Genomic DNA, 25727 nt, shown 5'->3' on the forward strand with positions numbered 1-25727 from the left:
ACCGTACGAAAGGGGACTGTGAGTATGAGCTTTCCTCAATGAGGATCACCCCACTTAGTGATAGGAGGATGGGAGGCTTGTGGTAATAGGAATAGGGTTTAAGGTCATTTTAGTTCGGTTTCACCCTATGTTTTCCCTTCCCAGAACGATTGGTTAAGTTTAAAGTTCTATGTTTAAGGTGCTGTTTTAAGAACTTGTTCAGGTTTAAAGACGTCAAGGAACTTTCAGTGGGAAGTGCTGTGTGGAGTTCGGTACTGAGATTATTGCCTTGCTTGTGTTTTACGTGTCCAAATAAAGTGAGTTGTATCTTTTATCCGGTGTCTGCTTCTGGTTACTGCAATTTGAATCTGTCACAAATGTCCAAGCTGTAATTCGCGTTGTAGAACAGTAGTGGGGGAAGTGGGATTCGAAACCTCACGCCAGTAATTTGGGGGATGAGCTGCAATTGGGAATGGGCAGTTAGATTAAGTGGGACAGGCTGAAACTCTGCCTGGGGTTGTATCTGGTATAAACAACCAAGAAACACTTACTCAGAGAAATTCTCTAAGGACTGTGATTTGCTATTAACAGTCAAAAGCCCCAAACTCCTCAGGGACTGTACATCAGCCTGAGGTACCCAGGACTACCTGGGTGTAAGATAACCCCCCTTACAAAATGGCGACCGCGGTAGGACAATGTGTAAGCAAAGACAATGTGACAGACAGCAGTCCAGAGGTTGAACCAGAAACTAGAATGAAGGAGAAACTAGGAGACTATATCTGTACCAAGCTCAATGTTAGAAAACCATGGGTGATGGGCCTGCTGCGCAGTGCACGCCCAGAGGCAGCTGCAGCAAAGTGGACCCAGGGTAAAGACCACAAAGCTACTGTGGAGAAGGCAGTCTGGCTGCTGTGCCTAGAAAAGCAAGTAAAGTTGCTCGACAGGCAGGTGGCGACCCTCCAAGCAGAGGTGGTAGATTTAAAAGAAAGGTCCCGTGCCGAGGTGTCAGATTTAGAGGAGCAGGCTCGGGCAGCAGGGGAGGTAGCAAAGGAAAAGATAGCAGCTGTGGAAGAGAAGCTGGCTGAGGCACTTGAGCAACTAGCGGACGAAAGGAGAGAAAGGGCTATGGAGGCAGAGATTTCTCGAATTTACAAGGAGTACCTGCAGGCGCAGGTAACAGGAGCCCAAACTGCAGCATTGAGGCTGCAAGAAAGAAATGCCCGCTATGCTCAAGAGAACGCTGAGTTGGGGGAGGATTTAAAGGAGGCTAGGGCAGCCTGGAAGCTCACGTGGCAGGAGGCAAGTCAAGCCCCGGCCACGGACCACAGCCCCTGCCTGGACCAAATCAGGTACCTCACCCAAGCTATAGCTAAGTCCCAGAGAGGCGTAGTGTGTTCGGTCACACCGGCCCCGGAAAGGGGGCAGGAGGAGGAAGAGGAGGTTAGACCCCTCCCCACAGCCCCTGTAACGGAGCCGGAGCTTGAGCCACAGGAGCCAAGCAAGCCGGTGGGACCAGGGCCAGTGTGTCCCGTCGCCCACGTTAAATTTGGTCCAGCTGTAAATGGGGTCCCGGGAGCAGTGACTAGCCGTTTCGTTCTGCCCCACTCTGTGCCTCAGTTACAGGCGATGGTCACCCACTTCTCCAAACTGGGATATAAAGGGGATGCCACTGCTCACTTTCTTAAAGTAGAGCAGGCGGGGGATTTAAACGGTTGCGACCAGGGAGAGAGAGCCAAGATGCTACTATTTTCACTGGAAGAGGAGGTGGCCGACAACCTCTCCTCTGATAGTAAGATAGGGAGGAACACATTCGCCCAAGTCAAGGAGGAGGTCCTGGATGTGCTGGGGGCGGATGATGGTAGCTTCTTCTCCCGAGTTGAGAAGACCCAGCAAAGGGCAAAGGAGAACCCCAGGTGTTTTGCAGACAGGCTGTGGATAGCGTTCAATGAGGCCCGTGCAGGGGGTCTGGACCGAGCGGCCCTGGGAGCAGATGATCGGGTTCGCTGGTTTCACACCCTGATAGCCAACAGCACTCCGGAGCTGCGAACCCAGGCACGAGCCTGGTTTGACCCCCGAGACCCCCAGCTTGCAGAGGAGACAGTCCTCCGGCAGCTTACCATTTTCTTTAAAAGTGCCCAAGCAGAAGGGAAGACAGGGAAGGGTAAGATCTGTGAGATCACACCCGCCCAGGGGCGAAGGGAATGGAGGCAGGAGGGCAAAAACTCAAACAGCCAGTACAGACCCTTCCGTCCCGCGGATAGCCCACACCCCATTAGGAGAGAGATGGGCTGGGAGGGAAGAGATGGCTCCAGACCAAGCAGGGAGAAAGCCTGCTTCGGGTGTGGGGAGATAGGGCATTGGAGAAAGGAGTGTGAGAATCCTTGGCGGGATCAAAGGGCCCCTGCCCCTGCTGAACCAAGCGCAGACCAAGCCCAGAAAGCCAAACAGGCTGCAGCTCAAACCCAAAAGAGGCAGGCTCCTCAGCCACCAGCAGCCCCAGCTCAGAAATCCAGCCAGCCAGCAGCCCAGAGCGCGCCGCAGCAGGGCAGCCTGAAGGACATACTGAGGGGAGCGCTGAAGGTTTTAGAGGATCAGGAGCGGGGCCAGATAGCTGCAGTGCAGGGGGAGAAGATCTCCCAGGCTGCAGAATCCTGACTAGCCCCTGGGGAACCTGTCTACCTGTGCCCGGTGAGCTATGATGAGTGGAAGCGACCGCGCGTTGAACTGGAGGTGCAGGGTGTCAGGGGATCATATCTGCTGGACACAGGGGCTTCGGTGACCCTGGTCCATGCAGACAGCCCCAGCACCTCACCCCTGTCCAGCGGCATCCCTTTCGGCCTCACAAGCTTCACCAACAGTGAGCAGACAGGATTCCTCACAGTTCCAGTCCAGCTGCGCTTGGGACCTCTCCAGGAGCAATGGACTTGCGTTTTAACCAAGTGGAAGGGGACAGGTCAGGGGATACTGGGGGCTGATTTTACCAGCCACCAAGGCATCCTCATCGACCTGAGGAACCACTGCCTTTGGGGGGCAGTGGGGGACTTAGGTACGGAGGAGCTCGCGATCATACAGGGCGCACAGGAGAAAGGGGTCCTGTGCACAGTCAAACCCAAAGAGGGTTATGATCGGGCAGCCCTGATCAACAGCACCCCGGTACAGTTCCAAGCAGTTATGCAGACAAATTTAAAGGCCTTCGCCACTCACAAACACGACTGTGGAAGGATGCATGGGGTAGAAGTCAGGGTAGATGGGGACCCCATGACGCGCCCGCAGCGACAGTACAATTTCCCGAGGGAGGCTGAGGCGGATTTAACCATCGCTCTGGGATCCCTGGTTGAGCAAGGGGTTTTAAGAACGATAGCAACCCATGTGAACTCTCCACTTTGGCCGGTGAAGAAGCCGGACGATTCATGGAGAGCCACAGTGGACTATCGAGTCTTGAATAAAAATATCCCAGCCTGCGCCCCTACAGTGGCTGCAGTAGCCGACCTCATTGGAAGTATTCCAGCCTCCGCAACCATCTTCACAGTGCTGGATATTTCCAACGGTTTCTGGTCTGTCCCACTCAGAAGGGAAGATCAGTATAAGTTTGCCTTCACTTTTAAAGGGCAGCAGTATACTTGGAATTGTTTGCCACAGGGTTTCCACAATTCGCCAAGTATATTCCACCAGTGCATGGCTGACAGTTTAAAGAACTTCAGCCAGCCTGGGCAGCTGGTGCAATACGTGGATGACCTGCTGCTATTCTCTGAGACAGAGGAAGAGCATGGCCCCCTATTGGCCGAGCTACTGGAAACGCTATGGGAAGCAGGGTTGAAGGTAAACCCCAAGAAAGCGCAGGTAGGGCAAAGGGAAGTAAAATTCCTGGGTCTGACCCTACGCGCAGGAGAAAGAGCGATAGATGGGGCTCGGAGGAAGGCAGTGCAGGAGCTGTCTGCCCCCACCACAGTCACAGGGGTCCGATCATTCCTGGGATTGACCGGGTACTGCAGGGACTTTATTGAGGGGTATGCTGCCACTGCAGCCCCTCTACTCCGTCTTCTGCACAAGGGTGTGGACTGGGAGTGGGATGAGGGGTGCAGGGAAGCATTTGAGCGCCTCAAGAGGGACCTCCAGACCGCGCCGGCCCTGGGAGCAATTAATGGGGAAGAGGAGTTCTACCTGGAAGTAGCCGCCAGCGGGGACAGCTTAAGCTCAGTGCTGCTTCAGGAACGGCACGGCCAGCTGAGACCTGTGGTCTACTCCTCCAGGGTCCTCACCGACGTGGAGAGAGGATACTCCAATTGTGAAAGGCATCTGCTGGCCACTCACTGGGCAGTGAAACGGTCGCGGATTTTCACAGGTGCATCCACAGTGACCGTCCTCACCCATCACACCCTGACTCAGATGCTGCTGGATGGGAGAATCAAGGATGGGACTGTGAGCAGTGTGCGCATTGCTCGCTGGACCCTCCTGCTCTCATCAATGCCCCTGAAAGTAAAAGGACTGTGTGATCCCAAGCTGGCAGCCAATATGCTTTATGCAGGGGAGACTCATCAGTGCTCGGTCGAAGGGGTCTGGGACATCGACATCGGTCTCCGGGCAGGGATACACCCCACGGGCCGGGAGATCTATGTGGATGGATCCAGTACAATGTCAGCAAGGGAGAGGCTCACAGGGTGCGGGATTTATGATCCTGGGGCAGGCATTGCCCTGACCATAAAGCTCCCGAGCACCATGAGCGCCCAGCATGCTGAACTGTCGGCGGTGGTGTATGTAGTGACCCACCCCGAGGAGTTCCCTAGACCCTACACGATTTGCAGCGACAGTATGTTCACCTGCAACTCGTGCACTGAGTATCTGGCCATCTGGGCACGTCGGGGGTACACCTCAGCGGATGGGAAACCCCTGGCAACGAAGCCGTTGCTACAGAGGATAATGGCCACAGTAGGGACCGAAGGGGATATCTATATCCATAAGGTAAAGGCTCACTCCAAAACGGAGCCTCGAGCGGAAGGGAACGGTATGGCCGACGCACTGGCCAAAGAAGGGGCTCGAGAGGGCACCTTCTGGAATCCTTACGAGGGGGGTCCAGTAGCCGCTCTCCAGGGTGGGACAGGGGCACAAGGGAGCGCAGGGGTAACATTGGCCCCAGACCTACAGGTGGTCCAGGCGCAGGATCCCGTCCTTAAGGCCGTCCTGGAGAAGCTAAAAAAGGGGGAAAAGGTCGAAGGACCTTACGGAGGGGCAGCATTCCAGATCAAAGAAAGGATGCTGTTCAGAGGGGATCAGTGGGTCGTACCGAAGCAGCACCAGAGGGAGTTCCTCCAACTGGCCCATGAGGGTCCAGGAGCGGGGCACCCCGGACCTGAGACCACCTGGCAACGGGTGGAACAGGTGGGGTGGTGGGTAGGACTCAGGGAAGACGTCCGAGAGTTCTGCGCAAGCTGCCTGGTGTGTGCAGCAAACAATCCAGATCCCCAGAAAAGAAAGGTGTCGATGGGACACATTAGGAGGGTAGAGGGACCATGGCAGTCGATCCAGGTCGACTACATCGGGCCCCTACCCACCGCCCAGGGAGGTTACAAGTTCTGTTTAGTGCTTGTGGATGTGTTTTCAAAATGGGTTGAAGCCTTCCCCTGCCGAACAGCCACAGCACTAGGAACCGCTGGAATTTTAGTAAGGGAAGTGTTCTCCAGATGGGGACTTCCCCAGTATGTGGAATCAGACCAGGGAAGCCACTTCACAGGACAGGTCATGCAAGCAACCCTCAAGGTGCTGGGCATAAAAGGGAAGTGGCACGTCTCACACAACCCACAGTCTTCAGGCATTGTGGAGCGTTCAAATCGTACCATCAAAGAAAGGCTGCGTAAGGAAACGGCAGACTCTCCCAAGAAGTGGGCGGAGGTCTTACCGTTGGTCCTTATGGGTGTCCGGGCCAGCCAGTCAAAGAGCACCGGGTATTCCCCACATGAGCTAATGACCGGGCGGACCATGAGGACCCCCACCCATGTACTAGCCCCAGTACTCACCGAAGGACAGGCCAGGGAGGTAGACCGGGACAAGTTTACCAAGAATCTGCATGAGCGCCTCAAGCAGATTCACTGGCAGGCAGCTAGTAACATGGGCAGACAGCATAGGAGTAACAAGCTGTTACTGGAGCCTAGGAAGCACCACGAGTGGGAGGTGGGAGACCAAGTCATGGTGAGGAACTTCGCCCGGGTGGGGGTGTTTGAAGCATTATACCAGGGACCTTATGCCATTGTGGACAAAGCCAGCCCCATGGTGTATGCAGTGAAACTACCTCGCAGAACCAAGTGGTTTCACATTAACCAATGTAAACTATTCAACCCGGGGGAGCCTCGCACAAAGAAAGGAAAGGCAGGAGTAGGGGCCGGTCCGGGAGACAACAGCCTCCCGACCACAGCCAAGGCACCGGTGCCTGCAGCAGGTACAGCCACCGCGCCAGCCCCAGCAAAGGGGGCGGTGGGCTGTATGACTGGGCAGCTCACACCTATGCATTGGGACTCAGGCGAGACCCCAGATGCCCCACCCATTCCGAGTCCACGGCGAATGAGCCCAAGGGAGCCGTGGACACTGGCCAATCTATGGCCTATGGGGAGTCCCCTATCAGGAGCCACTGGGGGGGAGAAGTCCCCCAGGGAAGGGGAGCCCACCCCGGTCGGACAGCCTACAGGAGGAGGGGTTAGAAGGGTGCATTTTGAAACTCCGCCCAGGGAGGAGGATACCGATAGGTCAGTTTCTCCACAGTCCAATAGGCAGAATGAAGAGATAGAAGGGGAGTACACAGAGGACAGGGCGGACCTCTGGGACCTAAGCCAAGCATCTAACGGGGGACCTGAGACTAGTGTAGGGAAGGCAGCCACAGCAACCCCGCCGCCAGTGCTCGAGTGGAGAGCGCGCGGAGGAGGGAGTGAGGGCTCCGGGAGGATGGTTTGGGATTCCGGGGGCACCCAGGGACCGGGGACAGACCCGCCCGGGAGACCAGTCCGAGTGCCAAAACAAGTGGTTAAGTGGACTCCAGACTTCAGGCCGCGTTACCGGCCAAGGAAGAAGCTGAAGAAACGCTTCCTCAGGACCAGCCCTGGCCACCCGGAGACGGGTGGCAGCAGTACAGACTAAGATAAAACTTTAAAGTTCGGTCCTGGGGTAAAAAGGGTGGGGGGGGGTCTATTATGATGTGAAAGAGTATTTTTGAGGATATTATGTTATACGAGCCAAGCCTGGGTGAACCTAAGGCAAGGCCCTCTGTTTTGTGTTACAGAATGATGGAAAAGATGGAAATAGCGCTATTCGGGATAACCACACTAATCGCACTGGTCCTGATACGAGTGAGCGAGGGACGCAGAGGAGACCGCGAATTGGCTTATGTATACGGGTGCTCGGGAGGAAAGCCTCCCACAGTCACGACCGGAGGTGGGACACCAAGGGTAGAGGGGACCGAGGAGTACTTCCATGAGGGAAGGTGGCCAGGGTGGTTGGGGTCCAATTCGACCAAGTATTCTAGCCAGCCCGGGGTCACGTATGGGGAAGCATCCGTCCACTGCCCTAGGAGAACCATGAACGCCTCCCGGGTTGAAGTGACAGAGGGGAAGAGAGTTTGTTTACATTGTGAGGGGAAGATCCCGCTGGAAAGGTGGTGGTGGCTCAGGAAGCTGAGCGAGGATATGGGGAACCCGGAAGCTGACTGGGAGCGACTGGATAACAGCACCTACCGGACTGTAACGGGAAAGGGAGGGGGTGTGAGTGTGTGTTGGGACAAGTGGTGGAAGTCTGAGGAAGGCATGTATGTGTGCACGTGGGGCTCGAGTAGGGTCTGCCCGGAGGGCCTGTCTATAGCCTTTTTGAGACACTGGTTAGACAAGGGGAGCGGCGTCAGGTGGAACATCTCTGGAGCCGCCTGTGTCACCCCAAAAATCCCTATCAGCATGAACGCCACTCACCTGACAGCACGACCAAGACAACCCATACCTACCGCACCGACAGCTCCAATAGCAGTTGACAGATGTCCACCCACCACCCAGGGCCCAGGGAATGGTGTGGTTCTAGTCCCCACCGACAAACTACTCTACCAGGGGATACACTACGCGGTGGCTTCGGTGATCCTAAATCTAACAGAAGTCCACTTACCAAAGTGGTGCCCGAAAGAGACCGAACGGTTGTACCAGACCCTCCTCCGGGAGGTGTTCAGGCAGTTCTACGAATTGGACCTGGGACACACCAGGGGCGAAACAGCATACGAAGCGAAAGCAGCACAGGAAGCAGATACAGTGTACATAGGCAGGCATAAAAGGGGTTTGATAAATGATGGGTTCACCGCTTTTAACACAGGGACCTCCATGATCAATAGCATGGATAATGCCCAATTGGCCATGCAAATCCGGGGGTTAAAGAACCAGCTCAGGAAGATACTGGGGGATGAGAATAGGGTAGTAGGGGAGGAGTTACATGAGGACCAGGCAATGACCATCCATTTAAAGGAGGTCATTGCCGAATTGGAAAAGCATGCCAGGGTGATCAATGAGTTGATCAGGGAAGATAGGAATGCGTCAGGACAGGCTGCCCAAAATGAGGTTTGTGTCCTATATGGGGCCTGGCTGCTGGGAGAGGGGCGGAGCAATTTAGAGGACCTGAAACAAGGCCTCGTCCCCTCCTGGATCAGCAATAAGCACCTGGAGGCACTCCACCCGTTCAACCACTCATTGAGCCCATGTCAGCTCCGTTTGGCCTCAGAGACGTACCCTGTTCCTGTAGATTGTGGGAAGTCGAACCACACCATCATGGGGATAATAGTGAGGATACCTGTACTGGGGGAGGCAGCCGTGCCTGCGCCCTTGTACAGGGTAGAGAACATTGGAGTTATCCACGGAGGGGTACATGTCCGGTTCCACACGGTCCCCCCCTATGTCATAAGGTGGGAGCACTCTATAACAGGGACAGACCTTTCTGGGTGCCGAAGCAAGGGGTCACATATAGTCTTGTGTCCCCAGCACTTGAACAGTTTTGCTAGACCCCAGTGTGGGTTCAAGGCTGCCAACTCCGCACCTATAAATTGCACCATGGAGGTGATGGCCGTGGACCATGTACCACCCCAGGTGGCATATGTAGGGGGTGGGACCTATTGTGTTACCACCAGCGTGAAGCACTACCGGTACGGACAGAACGTGTCATGTCCGGTCAGTGACAGCAGTTTCTGCTTCAAGCCACAGGCTGAGGTTCAAGTGGCCCAGGAACAAATTACTCCGATCCCGGACCCCTCCACGGTTCACCTCACTATAAAACACAACACTTCTAACTTGCAGGATTATGCTGCACATTTTGGATACCCTATTCCCTTCCTGCCTGAACACTTAACCACATTATTGAAAGCAGTTGCATTATCACAGAAACATTTTTATACCTTACTACAAAAAACGATAGAGTTGGGGGCAGAGATCAAGGAAATTGCGGCTAGACCATGGTGGGACATAGGGCTCGACGTAGAGACCACCCCCTGGGAACGCATTGCATCTCATGCCCTGGTGATCGGTCAGCTAGTAGTAATGTTTTATTTAATATTCATCACCTGTAAGATGAGAAGAGCAAACCGCCAGGCCCGCTATGTACACGCGATGGAGGGATTAGGGGCCAAATAGGACTGTGACGCAAAGCAGAGAAAAGTCGTATATGGAGCAGTGTATAATGGAAATAATGTGTGGAGTGATTTGGTGTATTGGGAAATGTTATTTGGGTATTGTGTGTGTACCCTAGATATGTACATTTGTAATTAGAGTGTTAACAAAATGTCCGTTTGCTTTGTAAGGAAACCAGGATCCTTGCTCCCTCGCTTGGTGACACTCTATATTGGAGAATGTCAAACGGGGGCCTGTAAGGGTCACAAGGATCCCAAGGACACAGCAGGGTCCCAGAAAGCTGCGGATTGCCCGAGCTAAGAAGGGGGCATTTCCCCAGAAACCTGTTTAAACTGTGTGATTTTGAAATGTGTGTGCGTGGTAATTTCTAGTTTAAGCTGAGGGGAAGGTGGGGGTCTCCCAGTTGAGGAGAGGCCATACAAGAACCTCTACCCAGAGTTGGAAGGGGTCCCCGGACCCCGGAAAGGAGGAATTTTTGGATCCCATGAAAAACATTTTCTTTAAAAAGGCAACACATCATTCTTAACCGACAGAACATTCCAGAAGGAAGGGTGAACTGGGGGCCATTAGCATCTAAAGGCCCTGGTCACCCCAACCCAAAACACCAGACGCAACACCTCTACAGGACAAGAGCTGAACCCAAAACAAACCTCACAAAGAGGGAACAGACTGGTTGGAGCCAGGAGCTTCCAAAGCCAAACAAGACAAAGGAAAAGGATTAACGGGCAATCTAGTCTACACTTCGCACCTACTCACACTTTGAGCACCGGACCGGACACAAAGGGACAGCCATCACCGGACCATTATTGGTATCTAAAGACAAAGGACTCTCAAGCCCAGATACAGTATAACTGGGGTGAGAATCTCACAGACAGGGTGTGTGTGGGGGCAGAGTCGAAGGAACGCCCGACGAGAAGGAAGGAAGAAGAAGCCCGCGGACCACGGAGGCATCGGAACCAGAGACCGGAGAGCGAGGGGGAAGAAAAGTTCACCTACCTCGGCTTCCCGGTGCCCAGACGTCTTCCCAAGACCGACCCGAGCTGACCGAGGGGGAAGAAAATCAACCGAGGGGAAGCTAGCCTACCCGAAATGTACGAAACCTAAGGACTTACCCGAGAAAAATCCAACCGCGACTTGCCCGCATCAGCAGGGAACCCAGACTGTGAAGAAACGCTGCAAGCAGGTCTTCCAACAGGTCCGTGGTACAGCGCGCTGTTCCGGACCGAATGCGTTTTCAAAACCGTATGAAAGGGGACTGTGAGTATGAGCTTTCCTCAATGAGGATCACCCCACTTAGTGATAGGAGGATGGGAGGCTTGTGGTAATAGGAATAGGGTTTAAGGTCATTTTAGTTCGGTTTCACCCTATGTTTTCCCTTCCCAGAACGATTGGTTAAGTTTAAAGTTCTATGTTTAAGGTGCTGTTTTAAGAACTTGTTCAGGTTTAAAGACGTCAAGGAACTTTCAGTGGGAAGTGCTGTGTGGAGTTCGGTACTGAGATTATTGCCTTGCTTGTGTTTTACGTGTCCAAATAAAGTGAGTTGTATCTTTTATCCGGTGTCTGCTTCTGGTTACTGCAATTTGAATCTGTCACAAATGTCCAAGCTGTAATTCGCGTTGTAGAACAGTAGTGGGGGAAGTGGGATTCGAAACCTCACGCCAGTAATTTGGGGGATGAGCTGCAATTGGGAATGAGCAGTTAGATTAAGTGGGACAGGCTGAAACTCTGCCTGGGGTTGTATCTGGTATAAACAACCAAGAAACACTTACTCAGAGAAATTCTCTGAGGACTGTGATTTGCTATTAACAGTCAAAAGCCCCAAGCTCCTCAGGGACTGTACATCAGCCTGAGGTACCCAGGACTACCTGGGTGTAAGATAACCCCCCTTACAGGGCCAGTCCCCAAGTGCGAGTTTGCGTGCGAGTTCTGCAGCACAGGATTAGATGAGAACCTCGATGGGGAGGCCTTTAGAAGAAGGGTGATGGGCATGCATCCGGAGATGATAGGTGCAATGGCAAGGGTGCCCGCGAGCCTCTCTGCAATGGTAAGGGGCTTGGAGGAGTCCACCTCCAACATTGCACAAAGCTCTGCGCAAACCATGGAGCCTATCATTTCCAGTCTGGAAAGGATGGTGGACTTCCAGAGAGAGTGTGGCGACCCAGACCAGATGCCACGTGTGATGGGCAATCTGGGAGCTTCCATTGCAGCACAGGCGAAAGCGACATAACATCTTAGTGCTTTAATACAGTCTATGCCTGTGGCATTCAATCTTAGACTGCTCTCATGCCGTCTCAGCTTGATGCAACGCAAGCTACGACTGCTGCCACTGTTGCTGGGTCTGCCACTGTGGCTGGGTCTACCACCGTTTACCAGGGCTTTCACTGTGTCGCAGTAGGTCAGCAGTCTGTGCTCCAACAGATTGCTAGGGATGCTGAGGTGCTGCCCAGGGGAGTGGCAGTAGGTCAGTGGAGCAGGAAGCTGCTGTCCTCTCTCAGGATGACAGCATTCCTGCTACCACCACTGGCACTCCACCATTGCCCTTGTTGCTGCCTGTCATCCAGCCAGCCCAGGCTGCAGACGCCCATACTGGTCGAGGGTGTCCTGCAAGGCCATCTGAAGTCTCCCAGGTGGACAGTCAGCAGCCTTCCACCAGCCCTGCTGCAGCCACTGGGCCAACACTTCATAGGAGCATGAGAGTAGGCAAAGGCACAGTAATGAGAAGCACTGAGGGATTGTACAAGGGTGAATAGGTAATATTGTTGCTGTAAATATGTGTTCACTGATTATGATAAATTTATTAATTCAGTTTGGATTATTTTGTGGTGTCTCTCATTTCAGCTTTGCGCTGTGATATGGCCTGTGATAGGGATGGAATGATGGGGATGTGGTGAGCAACGGGATCTGGGGTTTAATTTATTGGAACTGCAGTCTGATGAGGCGGTCACTGACCACCCTTCCAGATGGCCGATTGCGTGTCTGCCTCCTCCCTCGCTCCTGTTCCTCCGCCTCCTCTTCATCTTCCTTTTCCTCCTCATCCTTGTCATTCTCCTCCTCTCCCTCTTCCTCATCCTGCGGTAGTCCTGCAATCCCTGGTGGCAAGGGCTGAGCCCTCATGATGGCCAGATTGTGGAGCATGCAGCACACCACGACAAAATGGGACACCAGCTCAGCTGAGTACTGGAGGGCTCCTCCCGAGCAGTCAAGACAGCGGAATCGTTGCTTGAGTGCCCCGATGGTCTGCTCGATGATGTTGCTGGTGGCGGCATGGCTCTCATTATAAGAGTGCCGGGCAGGAGTTTTGGGGTTGTGGAGGGGAGTCATGAGCCAGGTGGAGAGCAGATAGCCCTTGTCTCTGGCCAGCCAACCTTAAGCTTGACGTGGTGGCTCAAAGAGTGCTGGCACACCGGTCTGGCGCATGATGAAGAAGGCATCGTGCCTGCTGCCAGGATAGCGGGCATTCACATTGAGGATTCGCTCTCTGTGGTCGCACACCAACTGGATATTAAGTGAGTGGTAGTCTTTGTGGTTACAGAAGATTTCAGGATTGGTATGCGGTGCCCACAAAGCCACGTGGGTGCAGTCAATGGCACCCTGCACCATGGGCAATCCCGTTATCCTGGCAAAGCCACCTGAACACTCGTCCTGCTGCTCTCTGGTGATGGGGAAGGAAATGTAGTACCTTCTCCTGCAGTAGAGAGCCTCAGTGACCTCCTGGATACAGCGATGCACAGCAAACTGCGAGATGTTACCTATATCTCCTGTTGCAGACTGGAAGGATCCACTGGTGAAGAAATTGAAGGCCACGGTGACCTTGACTGTCACTGAGAGAGCCGTCCTTGTTCTGACCTGAGGCTCAAGGTCTGGTTGCAGGAGGTGGCAGAGTTCTGTGACCACCTCCTTGGTGAAGCAGAGCCTTCTAATACACTGCTCTTGGCTTAATTGGAGGTAGGAGAAGTGCCCTCGGAATACCTTCAGAGGGTAAGGCCTCCTGTTGAGAGCCCTGATGGCCCTCCTCCTCCCTCTGGCCACATGTTCCCATATTTCTCGCTGCCTCCGCTCTCTCTGTCATCGATCCTGGAGGGCGAGGTCGACTGCCAGTACAGCCCCCATTAATGCAACCAAGTGTAGCACTTTGATATTTTGTGAGAAAAAATGTAACTAATTGTTAATAGCCACAACACTCCTGATACTTAACAACCTTTAAATGACTGGATTAAACTTGCACAATCTCAAACTGACAAGTTAGCACTGAAACAGCACTAACCTGACAGCTGCGACTCATTACTATTGATCCCTTTAAGTAGCGCCCTTCAAACTGGCATCCACCTGCTTGATACCTCCTCTCCCTGTCACTGTCAGGGCAAGGCGCTAAGGCAGGGGGCGACAATGAATTTTGTAGATCGGGCGCCCAGTGAGCGTTGTACACTCACTGATGTCACAATCTGTCTGGTGTTGGGCTCTCCGGCGGTAACTCGTAGCAGCAGCGCTACAGGGTGGCTGGATTTGGTGTGGGTCACTGGATTTGCCTCGCCCCAGCGCTACTGCATCAGTGCCCCATTAGTGCCTCCACCAGGTGCTAAATGGAGGTGCTAACCAACTGAATTTTTCCCCAGTCTAAATAGTATAGAACTGGTGAAATAATAATTTTATACCACTAGGTGTCTTTAGCACAGTTTGTACATAATGGAATGTTTTCTAACCATGCTAGTGACATCCATTGGCAGAACACCAGGTCTCGCTCAGTTTAACTATCATTGTTAGTGTTCAATTTTGCAATCTTTCATCCTTTCTACAGTCTCTGAGTCAAAAAACCATGACATGAAGTTCCACTCCAGAGATTTGAGCACATATTCTAGGTTGACACGTCAGTGCAGTACAGAGGGAGGGCCACACAGTTGATGGTACCATTTATCAAATGAGACATTAAACGGAAGTCCCATTTGCCTGTTCAAGTGGATGTAAAAGGCATTACTTGACTAAGAGCAGGAGTTTTCCCGCTGTCCTGGCCAATGTTCCTTCCTCGATCACAACAAGCAGATTAATTGGTCACTTATTAATTTGTGGGAGCTTGCTGTGCACAAATTGGCTGCTGTGTTTTCTACATTACAACAGTGAATACACTTCAAAAGTACTTAAATAATTGTAAAGTACTTTGGGACTTCCTAAAAATGGGAAAGGTGCTATATAAATACATTTTCTTTCTTTCTTTTTTTCTTTCTTTCCAGATGTCTGTTTTTCACAAGCAGCTGTTATTCAGGAATGATGCCCAGCTGTTGAGTATTAATAGGATGTCATGTTTTGGAAATATGCCACAGCTAATTAGCATTCAAAAATTATTCACACCATTTTGCAGACACTGAAAAATGTAATTTTATGGATAATTGATTTTAAAGCTTCCGTTTGATATTATTTACCCACAGACTGTTAAAATACTACCCTGTGATGGCACAAAGATTCATCCCAGCAACAAGCCTTTGTTAACTTGATGCAAAGATGACAAGATGGCGGTGTTTATCGTCCATCTGCACCTTTGTCCAGATAAGTTGTTCTTTTCCTTGGTTACCTTCCTGGATCAGTCACGTAGTCAAGTCACTGGGAGACACTGAAAGACTCAATAGTCGATTATAGATTACACTTCTTCACACAAAGGGTGGTGGAAATCTGGAACTCGCTCCCCGAAAGGCTGTGGATGCTGGGGGTCATTTGAAAGGTTCAAACTGAGATCGATAGATTTTTGTTAGGTAAGGTATCAAGGGGTATGGAGAAAAGGTGGGTAAATGGAGTTGAGGTACAGATCAGCACTGATCTAATCAAATAGTGGAACAGGCTTGACAGGCTGAATGACCTACTCTTAAGTTCCCATGTGGTAAACTACAGGAAACTGAAACTGATTCTAAACATCCATTTCCATTTATAACAAGGAGAGATTGGGAACCTTTTCCACATTATTTTATAAGTAAGCTATCAGATCTCCCCTGCATTGCTCGTGGTAAGAAGTATGGAGATTCAATATGGCTAAGGTAGCATTTAAAGCATGTAAGACGTAATATACTATTCTGCTGCTAAGACAAAGTTGTGTGCAATCTAGTGTGTCCCTTTAACGTCACAAGGTCTAATTACTGTGACTGCTTGTGGTCAGTTAGAGGCCACTAATGGCCCAGATCTTCGGGTCTCCATGGGTGAGTATGCACGGGCTACTCACCCGTAGGCCCAATGGAAGTGCCGGTTTCCTGCATGCACTGCGCATGCGTGGGAAACCGGCACTTCCGTTTCCCTGAAAGAAGGGTTTCAGAGGTAGGAGAGGCTGCGCGTGCGCATCGAACTTCATTTTTTTTTGCAGGTTTTCCTGGGAGAGTAAGCCTCCAGAAGTTAGACATATAAAAAGCAGTCACAAGGCCTGCTTTTTACAAGGTAAGTGGTGAATTAATTAAAATTAAAACATTTTTTCCACAGGTTTATTATTTTTAAATACTTTAAAGAAAGGTAAGTATATTTTTAGCCCCGTTAGAAAATAAAATTATTTTTTTCAAAAATTTAAATTATTGTTTAAAATAGTTATTCCTTGTAATTTATAGTTTATTTAAAAAATGTAATTTAAAAAAAAAATTATTTGCAGATTTAGTGATGTTTTGGGGCCTGTAGTATTTATAAGTTTTGACAGCCCTTCCTGTCAAAATTATGAATGAAGCATTCCCTGCTCCGATTGGCTCGTTGTGGCCCACGTGATCCCAGGGGACGCATCGAACTAACTGCACCCCTGGGATATGCAAGCACTGCGCGCCGGCAGTTGGAGCAGGCCCAGGATTAGAATTCCACGGGGGCCCACAGCTCAACGGCCGGCGCGGTAGGTAAGTGCAGGTCGGGGGCTTGCACTCGCGGGAAGCTCCCGATCCGGATTTCTGGGTCCACATCAGCCTTACATCCTAGAATCATTTCTGTTCCTGCACCCCCTCTAAAATTGTATCTTATAATTTATATTGCCTCCCCTCATTTTTTCCTTTTAAAATTCATCACATCACACTTCCCTGTGTGGAATTTCATCTGCCATGTGTCTGCCCATTTCACCAGTCTGTCTATGTCCTCCTGAAGTCTGTTACTATCCTCCTCATTGTTTACTACATTTTCGAGTTTTGTGTCAGCTGCAAACTTTTTAATAATTCCCTGTATACCCGAGTCCAGGCCATTAATGTATATCATAAAGAGCAGAGGTCCCAACACTGACCCTTGGGGGACACCACTGTATACCTCCCTCCAGTCTGAAAAATAACCGCTTACCACTATTCGCTGCTTTTTGTCCTGTGGAACAGAAGAAATAAAAAGTTGATCATCAACTCATTAGATTATTGGTTCCTAAATACTGCACTAACAAAGGTGAGAAGTAATGGGTTGAACGATGGGATTCGTTTTCAATAAAATTGAGGCAGACTCATAATTTTTAAATAAGGGTTCCACTGTGGCAAAGCCACCAAGAGACACTTGCAGTAATGTATATAATTGCCTTTAACAGGGGTTTGTTACCTTTAAATGTTTGCTCTGTATAAATAGCGCGGGTTCGGTAAAATGTCGATCCAGCGCAATGACGTCATCATGCAGGTCACGTGACGTACCCAATGGCGGGAAACGTCATGACGTCATGACGTCAGAGTGGAGAGGCATGTCCTTTCAGTCCTCGTGGAACCAAGTATTATACAGACCTGTTTAAAGTTTCTCCTGCGTTTTTGTTTGTAACTTTTACCAGTGCATTAAACCACGTTTGGTTAATTGCTAGTTTCAATCTCAGTACTTTCGTTAGGAGTTGAGAACTCCTACATTGGTGACCCCGAATCCTCGCGGACATTTTTCGCGGCAGTAACGGAACGCAGGCCATGATGGAAGCCAACACAGTGGCTTTGAAGCTCCCCCAATTTTGGGAACAACAGGCGGCCTCCTGGTTCGTGCAAGCGGAGGCGCAGTTCGAGCTCCGCAATGTCGTGCAGGATCAGACCCGTTATCTTTACGTGGTCTCCGCACTCGACAGCTCGATGGCGTCAAAGATCATCAGCCTACTGGAAAACCCCCCAGCTACCAACAAGTACGTCGCCATTAAGGCTTGGCTCATGCAGGTATTCGGCCTTACGAAGGCAGAGCACGCACGCCGCCTACTCACGCTGCCCGGGTTGGGTGACTCCAAACCTTCGGAGTTGATGAGCCAGATGCTCACACTCCTGGGGTCGGGGCCGCAATGTTTCCTGTTCCGCAAACTGTTCCTCACTCAACTGCCCAAACAGGTGCAGGCGGCCCTCGCCAGATCGGATGCCGGGGATTGCATAGCGCTCGCCGAAGAGGTGGATAAAATATACGCGGTCCGACAGAATTACTGCGCCATCGCGGGACGCCCCGCCCCAAAGGGCCCTGCCTCAATGCCTCCTCCAACCGGTTTCTGCTATTACCACGCTCGGTTTGGCGTGAAGGCCAGATGTTGCCGTCCGCCTTGCAGTTTCGTGCCCAAAGCAACGAACAGACCCCTGCGCGTCAAGAGCACCGGATCCGGGGCGTGCCCCGCAGCCACGATGGCGATTCTGGGAAATTACTTTATTTAACCAACTCCATCTCGGGCCATCGTTTTTTGTGCGACACAGGGGCGCAATGCAGCATCCTTCCCGCGTCGGTCCTCGACTTTCGGTCCGGCAGGCAGGGTTCTCCCCTCCAAGCTGCCAACGGGAGCACGATTCGTACTTTTGGGACCCACCGGGTCCAGGTCTGCTTCGGTGGCCAACGTTTTATATGGGATTTCGTCACCGCCAGCATCTCACAGGCACTCCTAGGCGCCGACTTTTTATGCGCCAATGGCCTGCTGGTTGATTAAAAAAATCGTCGCTCGTTCACGCTGCCACGTTCGACTGTATTCCTTGTGTACGCGGCACGGTCGCGCCGCACTCAGTCTCCTGCGCTCGGCCACCTCAAGACGACTTCTCCCGCCTCCTCGGGGACTTTCCCGAGCTGACCAAGCCCACCTTTTTGGCTTCGACCGCCAAACATGGGGTGGAGCACCATATAACGATGACCGGCTCTCCCGTCTATGCCAGGGCACGGCGGCTCGAGCCCGGTAAGCTCGCGGCTGCTAAGGCAGAGTTCGCCGCGATGGAGAGGTTGGGGATTATTCGCTGGTCGAATAGTCCCTGGTCTTCACCTCTCCACATCGTCCCCAAGCCCAGGGGTGGATGGCGGCCCTGCGGTGACTACCGTCACCTCAACGATGTCACGATTCCTGACCGGTATCCCATCCCGCACATAGAAGATTTCTCCGCACATCTGGCGGGGACTTCGGTTTTCTCCAAGGTCGACCTCGTCCGTGGGTACCATCAGGTACCGGTGCATCCCCAGGACATCCAAAAGACAGCAGTCATCACTCATTTTGGCCTGTTTGAGTTCCTCCGCATGCCATTTGGACTTAAAAACGCGGCGCAGGCGTTCCAGCGCTTGATGGATTCAGTGCTGCGGGATCTCAAATTTTTGTTCGTCTATCTGGATGACATACTGATCACCAGCGCCACAAAGGAGGAACATCTCCAGCACCTGCGCATCCTCTTTCATCATCTTCAACAGCACGGCCTCATTGTCAACCTGGCCAAATGCCAGTTCGGCCTGCAGCAGCTCGACTTCCTAGGCCACCGCATCACTTCAGAGGGGGCCATGCCGCTTCGGGCCAAGGTGGAGGTGATCGCGGCTTTCCCGTGGCCGCAGTCCGTGAAGGCGCTCCAGGAGTTCCTGGGTATTTACCATCGTTTTGTTCCCAGGGCCGCACAACTAATGCGGCCGCTCTATGAGGCCCTCAGAGGGAAGCCGGGTAAGGAGCCTGTGGTTTGGACGCCGGAGATGGACCGCGCCTTCGGAGACACGAAGACCGCCCTCACGAACGCGATGATGTTGGCACACCCCTTGCCAGGAGCCACCATCGCCCTCACAACTGACGCATCGGACTACGCCGTTGGAGCCGTCCAAGAGCAATGGGTCGACGGTATGTGGCAACCACTGGCGTTTTTTAGCCCACAGCTGCGACGGCATGAACGCCAGTACAGTACATTTGACAGGGAGCTGTTGGCGTGTTTTTGGCCATTCGCCATTTTCGTTTTCTGCTCGAGGGCCGCCACTTTACTGCGTTTGTCGACCACAAACCGCTCACGTTCGCGATGGCCAAGACTGCCGAGCCGTGGTCGGCTCATCAGCAACAACAGCTTACATATATTTCTGAATTTACCACCGACATCCGGCACGTGGCCGGGAAGGACAACGTGGTAGCGGATTGCCTGTCCCGCGCCACCGTCCAGGTCATTCAATTGGGAATTGATTATGCGCGCATGGCGGCCGACCAAGCTGCCGACCCAGAGACTCAAGCCTTTCATTCTGACTCCGCCAGCCTTCAACCGAAGGATGTGCCGTTCCATTCGGCTGGCACCGCTTTACTCTGCGACATCTCCTTGGGGGACCCCCATCCGATTGTTCCGTCTGCCTGGCGCCGTCCGTTTTCGATGTCATACACGGGCTTTCGCATCCTGGTGTGAGGGCGTCGCAGAAGTTGATGGCATCTAAATTCGTATGGAGAGGGATGCGCAAGGACATCCACGACTGGGCGAACACTTGTGTGGTTTGTCAATGAGCCAAAGTCCAATGACACGTCAGGGCCCCCTTGGCCACCTTCGAGGTGCCGGAATGCCGGTTTGACCACGTCCACGTCGACCTTGTGGGGCCACTCCCGCCGTCGCAGGGTTTCACGCACCTTCTGACGATGGTCGATCGCACCACGAGATGGCCCGAGGTGGTTCCCCTGACATCTACCACCTCTGCGGATGTCGCTCAAGCCTTTACCTCGTCATGGGTAGCACGCTTTGGCGTTCCGATGGATATTTCATCTGACCGCGGTCCGCAATTCTCATCTGAGCTTTGGAATGCGGTGGCCTCGGCCTTAGGCACCACACTCCATCGCACCACGACCTACCACCCGCAGGCGAATGGGTTGTGTGAGCGTTTTCACCGTTCGTTGAAGGCGTCGCTCAGAGCCAGCCTCCTGGATGCGGCATGGGTCGATAAACTACCTTGGTTTATGCTGGGGTTGCGCACGGCGCCGAAGGAGGACCTGCAGTCTTCTGCCGCGTAGATGGTTTACGGCCAGCCACTCCGAGTTCCAGGCGAATTCCTGCCATCCCCTACACAGCCGTGGTCTGCGGCCAGCCAGCGGGAAGCCCACCGGGAAGCGGCCCAGTGCTTCAGGCCGGTTCTGATGTCGCAGCACGGTTTTCCTGCCTCCCACATTCCAGTAGAGTTGATGAAGGCCAAATTCGTGTTTATTCATCACGACGCCCACCACAGCCCGCTCAGGCCTCCGTATACGGGTCCCTTCCGGGTTTTACAGACGGGGGCTAAGAGTTTTTTGGTCGACCTCGGGGGCCGGCCGGACCACATCTCCGTCGATCGCCTCAAGCCCGCGCACCTGGACCTAGAACAGCCAGTCGAGCCTGCTCAACTGCCGCGCCAGGGCCGACCACCGGCTGTTGCCGCCCCTGATCGAGCTGCTCCACCCGCCAGCTCACCGCCTGCTCAGCGTTTTCCTCTCCGGGAATTTAGGAGTCGCTCCAACAGGCTCGTCCAACCTGCTTGGCGATTGGCTTTTCTTATTAAAGACAATTCTGGGGGGGCGTATGTGGCAAAGCCACCAAGAGACTCTTGCAGTAATGTATATAATTGCCTTTAACAGGGGTTTGTTACCTTTAAATGTTTGCTCTGTATAAATAGCGCGGGTTCGGTAAAATGTCGATCCAGCGCGATGACGTCATCATGCAGGTCACGTGACGTACCCAACGGCGGGAAACGTGATGACATCATGACGTCAGAGTGGAGAGGTGTGTCCTTTCAGTCCTCGTGGAACCAAGTATTGTACAGACCTGTTTAGAGTTTCTCCTGCGTTTTTGTTTGTAACTTTTACCAGTGCATTAAACCACGTTTGGTTAACTGCTAGTTTCAATCTCAGTACTTTCGTTAGGAGTTGAGAACTCCTACACCACCACCATTGATGTTGATCGGCTTCAGTTCATTTCAAATTCCTGCAATAACCATCAGCCATCCAGCAAGCAACACTCCAGGAGATTGCTGTACTTCTCAGGGAAGAAGGTATTCAGGTCGGCTCGTCATGAGCTTAACTAAGGAGCAAGATAATGATGTCAGCCGTGCCTCAGTGGGTAATACTCTGGCCTGAGTCAGAAGGTCATGGGTTCGAGCCCCACTCCAGAGAACTGAGAGCATAATCCAGGCTGGCAGTACTGAGGGAGCGCTGTACTGTCAGAGATACCGTCTTTGGCATGAGATGTTAAACTGAGGCCCCTTCTGCCCTCTCAGGTGGATGTAAAAGATTCCATGGCAGTATTAAAAGAAGAGCAGGGGAATTCTCCCCGGTGTCATGGACAATTTTTATCCCTCAACCAACATCACTAAACCAGATTATCTGGTTATTTATCTCATTGCTGTTTGTGGGAGCTTGCTGTGTGCAAATTGGCGGCTGAGTTTTCTGCATTACAACAGTGACTACACTTCATTGGCTAGTAAACACTTTGGGATATCCTGAGAACATGAAAGGCATTATATAAATGCAAGTTCTTTCTTCTGGAATAAGATAGACTACAGAAGTATTGTTCAGATCATCTACTGATAAGGACACCTTTGGCAAAGTGGCATTTGATAAAGATAAGTACATTCGGCCCATCTAGCTTACCTCCATGAAAGCTAAAGACCCATCACAACGTCTAGCTATCTCTTAACTAATTCCACTGTTTTTAACTTCCACTAGTAATCCCAGGCATTAATCACTCTGTGTTGAAATGCTTCCTGACATCACTCCTACATTTGCCTTATCCCAACCAATCCCTGTGTCCCTTTCTCTTGCAGTTGTGGTTTAACTTGAACTAGTGCTTGGATTAACTTTTTCTATTCTGCTTACATACACGCCTATCTAGCAGGTTTATTTTCTGGGGGGATCTGGGGGCGTGCATGTGTGTCTAGCACTTATATTATATTGTGGCGGAGACCACATAGGGACAATAACACAATGTATAACCAATGCTGTTATATGTACCTAAACACAATTCACTATGTATAGCAATGTTGTGATATGTACATGCTGGGTTGGGTTATCGGTGCAGGGTCCCTTTAAGAGCGTCGGTAGCGTGATGACGTCATGACGTCGGTTGCGTGATGACGTTATAGCCCCTGCATGGGGCTGAGCCCTTCAGACCTTGTGGAGAGTGATTAAAGTAAGACACGTTTTGTTTTGGCGTAAACAAAAGTCTCCACCTGTTGTTTTCTACCGATCCCAACATTGGTGACCCCGCTGCTCTTTTGGACGATTCCAAAGACCTCATCTGAAATGGCGACGAACGCCGTTTCCATCAAATTACCCAAGTTTTGGGAACAACAGGCTGCCGCTTGGTTTGCCCAGGCCGAGGCTCAATTTGCACTCCGGGACATCACCGCGGATGACACGAGGTACTACTACGTCGTCTTTGCTCTCGGCAGCTCCACCACGGCCAGAGTCGTGAACCTGCTCTAAAACCCCCCTGGAGCTCAACAAATACGATACACTGAAGGCGCACCTCTTACAAACTTTCGGACTCACCGAAGCCGAACGCGCACGCCGGCTTCTCTCTCTACACAGGCTTGGCGACTCCTAGCCCTTGGAGCTGATGGACCACATGCTGGCCCTCCTGGGCACACACACGCCGCGCTTCCTCTTCAAGGAACTGTTCCTTCAACAGCTGCCAGGTCAGGTACGGTCGGCTTTAGCCAACTCTTCCACTACCGATTTCCACGACCTGGCCAAAGAGGCCGACAAATTTTCTCCGCCGGGCAACAGTATTGCGCGGCCACGCGGAGCCCTGCCCCCACTGTTACAGCCCAACGGCGGCAACCCTCAAGCCTCTGCTTCGACCATGCGCAGTTCGGCCCCAAAGCCAGGAAGTGTCGGCCCCCGTGCAGTTTTCCCACGTCGAAACAAACTAAAGACCACTCGTCGGCTGCTATGGCTGTCGGCCGTTCAGGCAGTTTGTTGTTTATTACAGACACCAACTCTGGACATCGTTTCCTTTGCGACACAGGCGCCCAGGTGAGCGTCCTGCCCACGTCAGCCATAGACATTCAAGGGGGGAACCACGGCCCCGTCCTCGAAGCCGCCAACGGCAGTTCCATCCGCACCTTCGGGAAAAGGAACGTGGCGCTTTGTTTTGGCGGGCAGCGGTTCACCTGGGACTTTGTCACAGCAAAAGTGTCCACCCCCCTTCTCGGCGCTGACTTCCTCTGCGCCAATGGCCTTTTGGTGGACGTCAAGAACCGACGTCTCATCAACGCGGAAACCTTCAGCTTGATCCCATGTTCCCTCAGCTGGTCCAGCACAACGCAGTTGTCCAGCGCACTCTCGGCCTCCGATGAGTTTTCCCGCCTCCTCGCCCAGTTCCCGGACCTCACGAAGCCCATGTTCTCGTCCGCCGCCACCAAACACGGGGTAGAACATCACTCTCGATCACCGGTCCGCCCGTCTACGCCCGCGCTCGGCGCCTCGACCCGGGGAAGCTCGCCATCGCCAAAGCCGAGTTCGACACCATGGAGCGCCTCGGCATCATCCGCCGGTCGAACAGTTCGTCCACATCGCCCCGAAACCAGGCGGCGGGTGGCGCCCGTGCGGCGATTACCGGCGCCTCAATGACACGACGACCCCCGACCGCTATCCGATTCCACACATCCAGGATGTTTCCGCCCGCCTGGCCGGGAAAGTGGTATTCTCGAAAGTGGACCTCGTCCGGGGATACCACCAGGTCCCTGTCCGGCTGCAGGATGTCCCAAAAACTGCGGTGATCACCCCATTCGGGCTATTTGAATTTCTCCGCATGCCATTCGGCCTCAAAAACACGCACAGGCTTTTCAACGCCTAATGGACACCATGTTACGGGACCGGATATTCCTGTTCGTATACCTGGACGACATCCTCATCGCCAGTGCCTCCAGAACGAAGCATGTGTCCCACCTCCGGACTCTCTTCGAATGACTCAGCCAACACGGCCTAATCGTCAACCCGGCCAAGTGCCAGTTCGGGCCGTCCTCAATCGACTTTCTCGGGCACCGCATCACGAAGGACGGGGCGGTGCCACTGCCATCGGAATGGAGGCCATGATGGACTTCCCACGACCCCTCACCGTGAAGGCCCTGCAGGAGTTTTTGGGCATGGTGAACTTTTACCATCGCTTCGTCCCCCGAGCAGCTCAGCTTATGCAGCCCCTTTACGAGGCCCTCAAAGGCAAGCCCGACAAACTCGCCGTCGAATGGTCCGATGAGATGGCCAGTTCTTTCATGGACACGAAAAGGGCCCTGGCTAACACGACAATGCTGGCGCATCCGTTACCTGATGCACCGATCGCTCTCACCACCGACACCTCGGACTATGCGGTCGGTGCCGTCCACGAATAGTGGGTCAACGGCACCTGGCAGCCACTCGCCTTCGTCAGCCGGCAGCTCCGCCCCAACGAGTGGAAGTACATCACCTTTGATCGCGAGCTTCTCAGCCTCTACCTTGCCGTCCGACACTTCCGTTTCCTGCTGGAGGCCTGCCCGTTCACGGCGTTCGTGGACCACAAGCCATTGACCTTCGCCATGGCCAAAGCCTCCAAGCCGTGGTCGGCCCGTTAGCAATGCCAGTTGGCCTTCATCTCGGAGTTTACAACGGACATCCAGCATGTGGCTGGGAAAGACAACCCCGTCGCCGACTGCCTCTCCCGAGCCGTCACCAGCGCCGTACACCTCGGCATCGACTACACCCGCATGGCAGCCGACCAGGCCTCCGACCCGGATGTCCAGGCCTACAGGACGGTGGTCACGGGCCTTCAACTTGCGGACGTCGTGTTCGACGCAGCCGGCACCACACTCCTGTGTGACGTCTCCGTTGGGCAGCCACGTCCCGTCGTGCCCGAAGGGTGGAGACGGCAAGTTTTCGACGCCATCCATAATCTTTCCCACCCGGGCAGGAAGCCGTCACAGAAGCTGATGGCGGCTAAGTTCGTCTGGCACGGGCTCAGGAAAGACGTTCGCGACTGGGCCAGCACC

Source organism: Somniosus microcephalus, chromosome 6 (assembly GCF_052327205.1).
Source record: "Somniosus microcephalus isolate GS21.2 chromosome 6, FLI_Smic_1.0, whole genome shotgun sequence".
Classification (NCBI taxonomy): Eukaryota; Metazoa; Chordata; class Chondrichthyes; order Squaliformes; family Somniosidae; genus Somniosus; species Somniosus microcephalus.